This window comes from Alexandromys fortis, unplaced genomic scaffold, assembly GCF_014885135.2.
Source record: "Alexandromys fortis isolate MF-2015 unplaced genomic scaffold, M_Fortis_MF-2015_v1.1 scaffold_99, whole genome shotgun sequence".
In the NCBI taxonomy this organism is placed as follows: domain Eukaryota; kingdom Metazoa; phylum Chordata; class Mammalia; order Rodentia; family Cricetidae; genus Alexandromys; species Alexandromys fortis.
Genome location: NW_026067982.1, coordinates 453,007 through 461,669, shown reverse-complemented (window position 1 = coordinate 461,669; position 8,663 = coordinate 453,007).

The window sequence follows — 8,663 nt, the reverse complement described above, 5'->3', positions numbered from 1 at the left end:
ACAGATGCTTATCCCTAGCAGATAGCAAAGCATTCATAATGGTTTTAGAAAGCTCCTTTTACTAATGACTTTCCAAAGCAGCGTTTCTTTCCAACTGTTCTCTGTCACCCTGAGGTGGTTCTCTCATGGTTTAGTTCACTTATTTCTCTGTCTTGACTGGATGGAGTCTATGGTGTGTTTGTTCTCAACGCTATGGAGAGCATCTTTATCAGTGACTTCAGGCCTAAGATGCTTTATTCAGAGAGTGAAGCTCTGTCTCACATCTTGGTGAGAGTTCTCTTACAGGCAAGATCCTAAGACAAAGTGTTTCTGTACAAGCCCTTGACTGGAGATTAGGGAGCCCAGTGAGTGACTGGAGAATCACAACAGGCAGGTAGGAAAGCTTATAGATGGTCTGTTCACAAGAGAGGCACAGATGGCAGCAAGAGGGGCTCCATTCTGATGGGACCCAGTGGGAAAATTCCCTGAAGAATAGTGAGGATCCTGGGTAATTTATTCATCGATTCTGGTTCCTGTTGTGTGAGGGCTATTCTTACCTTCCAGGTACTTCTGAGATGTCCTATGCTTAGGGTGACACATTTGTGCCACCAGGCACAGAGGAGACTCCTCGGGCCGAGGAGAAGCGAATAAGACATGAACAGTGTCTTCTCAGGTCACCTCAGGGTATTCTTTCTCCTAATTCTTCCATTAGTTGTGTTAATGCCATCAGGGTCCACTGGGGGTTCAATCAGTGTTTTTTTTTTTTTTTTTTTTTTTTGAGACAGTGTTTTATGTGGCCCAGGCTGACTTTGAACTTGCTGTGTAGCCAAGGATGTCCTTGAACTTCTACTCCTCCGACTTCTATGTCCCAGTTCTGGGATTGCAGTTGTTGGTCGCTGCTTAGTGTGTGAGTTGCTGGGAGCCAAACCCAGGGACGTGTGTCAGGCAAACTGGCTGCCAACTGAGCTGCCTCCTCAACTTCTTAGCTGATTTTTAAAAAGAGCACTTCTAGTATATAATTAACTTTAAAAGTATTTATTTTTATTATTTTAAATTATGTGCCTGTGTTGTGGGTATGTGTATAAAAATGCAGGTGCCCACAGATTTCAGTACATGTTCTTAGCCACAGAGCTGTCTCTCCAGCCAACATCTAATTAGCTTTTAATTTCGATATTGCTTGACTTTTACCTTTAGATCTCTTCCAAAACACAGCGGTAAGCTTTACTTATTTTCAGAAGAGGATAAAACCCATCCTGTCTTGGGTTATAGTATTTATGTGGTACTTAGGACTGGACAATTTGACAGGATCTAGAATTACCTAGGAGACAAGCTTCTGGGCGTGCCTGGGAGAGAGTTCCTAAACTGGGTTAATGGAGATGGGTATACATCCTCCCTAAATGTGGGCAGCATCATTTCATGGGCTGGGGTCTTGGACTGAGTAAGGAGAAAGCAGAGGACCGGCATGCATGGCTTTCTGCTTCCTGCCCAGGTACCTTACTCTCCTGCCTTTCCTGCCATAGCGGACTGTGTCCCCTCCAACTGTGAGTCAAAGTAGACCTGTCCTCTGTCAAGTGGTGTTTGGTGGTGGGTGCTTGTTCACAGCTATGAGAAAATGAATGCAACACCGAGTCCTTTCTTACATCAGTGTCTTACTCTCCCTGTGTCTTAACACGCTGAGTTGTCATTTAAAATCATTTTCTTTACTCCTCAGTTATTTCCAATGATGCCAAGAATGTCTAAAATGTGCGAAGGGAAAGAATGATAAAACCCCCTAGAATGTAATGAATGCACTTTGTGAGAGTTTATGCCATCTTTCAATTGTTCACTGTATTGTCTAAAATGTTATATTCCTTTTAAAGCGTGTATTCAATAAGGCCAGATCTGCTTTTTGGCTTTCATTATACAGAGTTGAGAAGTTTGAATTTCTTGCCTGTTATGGGAAAAAGAGGAAAATCCCTAGAGGAGAGATGTATCTAAATATTAGGTTAAACAGTAGATGAATTCAAAGAGACAAGGGCTTAGAGGAGAGAGGAAATAATTGATTATCCAAGTGGACAGCCTAGATGATTCCTCTCAAAGTCAAGAATAATGAGCGAAGATTATATTTTTAAGGACAGAGGGAATAAGAAGTGGTCATCGAGTTTGCTCCCTAGAGAGGCGAGTCCTGCCGTGTAAAGTTTTCGCACAAACGCATGACCAGGAGAGACAGAAGTAAATCTCCAGATGCTCACGGGCCAGATAGCCTGGCATCCACATCAGGAAAACAACCAAGAGACCCTGCTTCCGAAAGGATGGAAAGCGTGGTCAGTGGCGCACACATGCTGCTTCCACACACACAGTAATTATGCGTCGGCCAGGTTTCAGGAGTCTTGATGTAGACAAACAAACACGGAAGGACATGCTGGAAGTGATGAGAGCTACATTTGAAGTCTGAAATGTTCTCAGGGCGTGACATTTGATGAATTACGTGGTTCCAGTCAAACTTTGGGTTTGTGGCCTCCTCCAGGCACATTTCTTCAAAAGTGGGATATAAATTTGGTTTTTATTACACTTAAGTTCTCATTGCCATTTCTAATGCTGTTTTATTTATTTTTTGCTCTCTGTGGTAGTCAGGTTCTAACATGTTCCCAAGAGCCTGTCCTCCCGGCATTGGCACCTTTGTTCAGTTCAATGTAACTGATGGACGATGGCACAGATGAGGAAACTCTCGAGGACGGGTTAGAGGGGCCCTTGCCTCCCATCCTAGTTCTACGGTCCCATCACATGGTCTAGGTGGGCAGACAGCTGTGAGCTCTATGTGGACAGGGACTGTGGTTCCTTGGCAACAGCGTGGACGTGCTGAGGTCTGCTAACAACCATATAAGTGAGCTTAGAGCAGCCAATCCTAGATGGCTGTAGCCCTGGCTCCTAAGTTGATGTCAGCTGGTGCTGGGTGCATAATTTAGTGGGAAGAGAGGCTCCTTGTTAATGGAAAAAATTCCAGGCAGCAATGGTAGACGATCAAACCACGTATGAAGTCTCTGGGATTGCGCAGTTGGCCTGCTCTGAAGTTGGACTTGACCATAACTTTGTGAGAACCCTCGAGTCAGAACTGCTCAACTATGCCATTCCTACATTCCTGACCCACAGAAACAGTGAGGTAATGGTTCTGAGAGACTAAGTTTAAGAAGAAAGTGGTTCTTGAGCAATAGATAACTAACTCACCACCCTTTTACGTATCCTTCTGTAAATTCGTCACTAAAGGACGTGAGAATGATTATCGGGCCTGGACGGTAGCTGGTGATGACTGTTTTTCATGGGCTGCCAGTGGCTAAAGGGTTAGAGTGATCTCATCAGTCATAGACTCAGCTCTGTCTTCTCCCAGCTCAGTGCCTTTGCATGTGGTGTTTGCTGTGGCCAGACTGTTCTATCCTCCAACACTTACTTTAGCTTAAGCTCGAGAGCTTTTAGGTCATAGGAAACTCGTTACTAAACTTGTAGACCCTTTGCACCAAACTCCCGAAACACCCTGGACCTCTTTGCGGCACTGTGGAAACACGAAACTAAAGACTCAACTGCTGACAACTGGTTGCCTAATGTCTACCTTTCTACCTGACTGCAGCTCCTCAAGGTCAGGTATCCGCTTGGTTCCCATTGTACACACAGTGTCTGGTACAGTGCCTGGTGCACAGTAGGGGTCAGTGGCTTGCCTCAGTGCCGCTGAATTGGCACCGAATAGAACATTTAATCCCAGACTGAGGGAAGATCCTATACAGGCTGTCTCAGTAATTTTTCTACTGCAATGATAGGACACTATGATGGCAACTTGCAACTTGTAAAAGAAAGTGTTTAGTTGGGGACTTGCTTACAGTTCAGAGGGTGAGTCTAAGAGCATCATGGCAGGGAGTGTGGCAGCAGGCAGGCAGGCATGGCACTCCAGCGGTAGCTGAGAGCTCACATCTGATCCACAGGTATGAGGCAGGAAGAGTGAGATACTGGGCCTGTCTCAGCTTTTGAAACTTCAAAACCCACCCCGAGTGACACACCTCCTCCAATAAGCCTTCCTAATCCTTCTTAAAAAGTTCTACCAACTGGGAACCAAACATTAAAACGTATAAACCGATGGGGTTGTTCTTACCCCCCCTCTCCCCTCAACAAGGTTTCTCTCTGTAGCCCTGGCTGTCCTTGAACTCAGTCTGTAGACCAGATTGGCCTCAAACTCGGAGGTTCACCTGCCTCCACCCCCCGAGTGCTGGGATTAAAGGTGTGCGCCACTACCATCACCTGGCTAGGTGTTCTCATGCAAACCTTTACATTTCACTCCTGATTCTCAAAGGCTGATAGCATATCATAATGCAAGATACATTCTGTCCAACTCCAAAAGTCCCCATCACCTTTCACAGTCTCAACGCTGTCTGAAAGCCCAAAGTCCAAAGTCTCTTTTCAAGACAATCTCTTAACTGTAACTCCCTGTTAAATCAAAATCAAAAAGAAAATTAAATACTTCCAATATACAAAGGCACAGAATATTCAAGAAGTACCATTCAAGAAGGGAGGAATGGGGGATATGGAGGAAATACTGGACCAAAACAAGACTGAAACCCAACAGGGCAAACTCCAAATCCTGTCACTCCATGTCTGATGGCAAAGGGCTCTGAATCTCCATTCCTTTCAGCTCTGTTCTCTGTAACACAATTCTTTCTCTTGGGTGGGTTCTATTCCTGTATGAATTTTGCTGTGCCATACACTAGGTGCTTCTAAACAATACACACTTAGTTCGCAAATTTTTGCAGGCTAGGAATTCAAGACCAAGGTTCCAGCATGGTTGGGCTTTGTTGAAGCCAGAGTGTCAACTTCTCTTTAGAGCCTTACGTGGTGGAAATCTGACAGTCTTGAGAAGCAAGCTCTCCTATGACTCGTATGAAGGCATTAATCTCATTCCTCTGGACTCTGCCTCTGTGACCTCATCTAGTCCCAAGGATTCCTTGAAGAGTCCTGAAGGGGATAGGGTTCCAAGAGATAAATTTTGTGGGAGGGGCACACATTTAATGCTCAGCATCCATATATATATTTAATATGTTTATATTATATTTAACATACGGGAGTTGAAGACCTTTCATCTGGCAACTGAGCATCAAAATGTTGATAGCCTCTACTGCCAACTGTGTCTCCTTCCTTAGTAACCATTTGTGTTTACCTGGATACCTATAGAGCTGCAGTCAAGGAAATAGAATACAGTGTAACTTCCAACAAGTACATATTCTTCTTTCTCCCTTTTCCATCTTGTTCATTGGAAAACAGATATGATAGCAAGGACTTGAGCAGCCATCTTGGGCCACCAGATGGAAACTGTTTATTATGATAGACTGTCAATAGGAATCTAGATTAGAGGCAGAGAAGTTTCTAAATTATTATTATTTTTTGGTTCTATTTAAGCAAGAACCTTGGTAAGGTTAAGCTCTGTGGATGAGCCTCATGTGCAAAGTAATGGATAATCTACCTTAACCGAATTGTAGGCTTAAGCTTGGTATCCCAAACTCCCGACTGAGCTCGGAAGTGCCTTTGCAAGAGTCCTCACCTTCAACACCTCAGCTCAGGGCTGCTGCAACAGCAAAGCAAGCATAGAGCTGACATCATCAACACGGTACCAGCACTTTGTTCCCGATCCCCTTCAGGGTTAACCACTTTCAGGGGTCCTTCCTGCCGGTTAGATACACAGCACCTTGCTCTTTGAATTCCCATACAATGCAATCTTTACTCTTAGATATGGTCTCCAGGTACCTATCTGTTCCCTGCGTTAAACTGTAGGACAATGTGTGTGTGTGTGTGCCCAAAGATCCCATTTAACAAAGAACATTGTGTTCGCTAGAATGAGCAGAATGTTGCTTTTCTGAACAGGACAAAAAGGGCAGACATTTCAAGCTGCTGTTCCCCACTAGTGCTACAGACCTGAGTCTCCCAAGACCTGAGCTATGATATAAATAATTATTTTTCTTCCATTAAAATATCCTTTTGAAAAGAGAAGTTGCAGAGGGCAGAGTGTGGCTAAAACTGGACAGGGCAGTTGTCAGGCCAGCTAGATTTATTCTGGGGTCATAAACCTGGCCTCCAGGGCAAGACAGCGTGTCAATTTTACTTTTTTTTTTTTTTTTTTTTTGCTTGGATCACAAGATTGAGCCTGGTTGGCAGGGAGATGCTGTTTAGGACTAGGGGTTCTCTTGGATTTTGGAGTTTCTCTGGGCTTTGGAGGAGTTGGGAGAAAATGTGTCACAAGAATGGCAACCGGAGTCATGACAGGCCCTGCATGCCGACCAGCAGGAAAGAAAATACTCACTGAGCAAAGTAACTGGAAAGCGGTTGCTTGTATTTTAAATTAAGCTACATGGTTGAAGGCCAGCACGATGTCGACTTTTGGACCAGTGACTGTTTGGAAATGAGTTTTCTGGCTGGAAAGCAGCATTTGGGGTTGGGGATGGAAAGCTCTACTGTAATGCTTCCCCCTGGGGGCTGCGTGCTGCCAGATACCAGGGGCCATCTGAACATGCTCAATGTCGCCAACGGCTTTCTCAATAATTCCAACACCAGCAGGCAGTTGGTCGGCTCCATGACTGTGTGCCCAGGTGGCAGAGTCAGGAGAAACCTACAGCTTGCTGCGCCCCCTGTGGGTAAACACTGGAGGTGCTTCCGGCACACTCGGGGCTGGACAAGTGTGGCAATCCGGCTGGTTAAATCCCCAGTATTCTGTACCATAAGGGCTGTTTCAGGACGGCCCGACCTTTGCTGCTTAATGTCTTTTCTCCTGGTGCTTGGTGACTCCGAGTCTCCATAGAAATTCCCAGTGACACAGTAACAGGAGACTCCATGCGACAGACAGAGGCAGGATAGGACTCCAAGAGCCTAGCCTGGAAATTTGGTTCTGTCATCTACTAACCAGATCAGGCCACAGACAAGTCAGTCTCATGCCTGGCCCGCTGATTTGCCTGTAAAGTAGGAATATTTGCTCTATGTACTGTGAAGTCCTGGGCTGTTTTCTCCATATGTCATTATAAGGGCTGTACTCATTCCATCTCCTTTAGTCTTGCCAATGAGACACACCTGGCCTGGATGTCATTTTAACTCCCGTTTTACAGAAAGGGAAACAAACCTCAGATGATTCCTGTTCAAGGTTTGACCACTAGATGGCAGACCTGGGACCCCCCCCCCCCCCCCCCCCCCCCCCGTGTTGATGGTGGGATCTTGCTCTAGTGTCTGATCAAGGCGCTGGCTTCAGCCCTGAAAAATGACACTTCTTTTTAGAGATGTTCTTTATTTTTGTTTGGAGTACCCTTTTTTCTTGCCTCGGCATTTCTGTCTGAGGCCGATGGGGGAGGTGCAAAGTCCTTTGAGCTTTGAGCAAAGTGGTGCACTCCAGTTTGTTGTTCAGGAAGACTGGCTGTATGTAGGGTGAGTGTTGTGTGCAGCCAGATGGTGTGGTGTGGTGTGGTGTGGTGTGGTGTGGTGTGGTGTGTGTGTGTGTGTGTGCGTCCTTTGGGAAGCTTGATCATATACTGGAGAAGAGAAACTGGAAGGGAGCTCTAAGGGCTAGTCTTTGTCGGGACCTTTCAGGGCAGTCAGGGAGCTGCGAGCCTGTGCTTTATTGCACTCTGGTTGAAGAAATGGATCTCTTCCCACCAAGGGAGGGGCCCAGACCGGTGGAAACCAATCTCCAAGAGCTGGGTTCCACACTTGAAGATAATCATGGGTCTCTTGTGGGGCAGGCAGCAGACACCTTGTAGTGTCGAGGAGCTGATGGTCACATAGCTGTGGCCATGTCCAGGTTGGTCTCTGGGACCATTGCGGGCAGACCTCCAGCTCCTGGCGGGTCTGCTTAGGGCCACGTTCCCCTCTCCAAGACTGGGCTCCCAGGAAAGATTGCTCCTTCCTTGGAGGTGTTTAGGATTTCTGCTCTCACAGATCCTTTTTCCGTTCATGTCTTGTCCTGCTCCCTATATGAAACTAGGGTTCCTCCGACCGGTTTCTTCAGTGTTGCTAGGCCACAGAGACTCTGCTCCTGGGGACTTTCAGTTCAGATTGGTAAAACAGGGTGCCGGGATTCTGATCCCAGGTCATGTGGACCACAGGGCCACAGGTGTGCGTTAACAGAACCTCAGGAAGCCTCCACAGCCTCCGATGCTTCACTTTGCCTCCGTGAGACTTCTCTCAGGCAGCCTCTGTGGAACTTGTATGTCACCCACAAGGAGATTTTTTTTTTTGAAAAAAGTGAACACCCCATTCTTTCTAACAAAGGTCACAGCTCATCCTGTGGGCGGCAACTGGTGGCTTTCCAGGTTGTGCCCGCCGGGAAACATTTCTCAAGGTCTTTGTGTCATTTGGAAAACGGAGCTATTTTTTCCTGCCTTCTTCACGGAGCTGTGAGACAACTCCAACCTACAAGCTGAAAACCGATAAGTGCTCAAGGTTTTCTTATTAACCAGGTGACCAATCTGGAGGGGCTGAGGTTGCTGGAGCGCTCGGAGGTTCCCAGAGTGGACTTGCCGGGAGAAAGTTACTCTGCATCCCAGCCTCTGCTGGAGTTCAATCCGACCGGGAAACCAGTGTGCCTCCTAGGTGGGGGGCTGACCACGAACTGCCCCTCTTGTCTCTCTCCCATTGGCTTCCACCTGCTGTAGGGTCGACTGCTACAGGCCTCGCGACCTGTCAGTCAG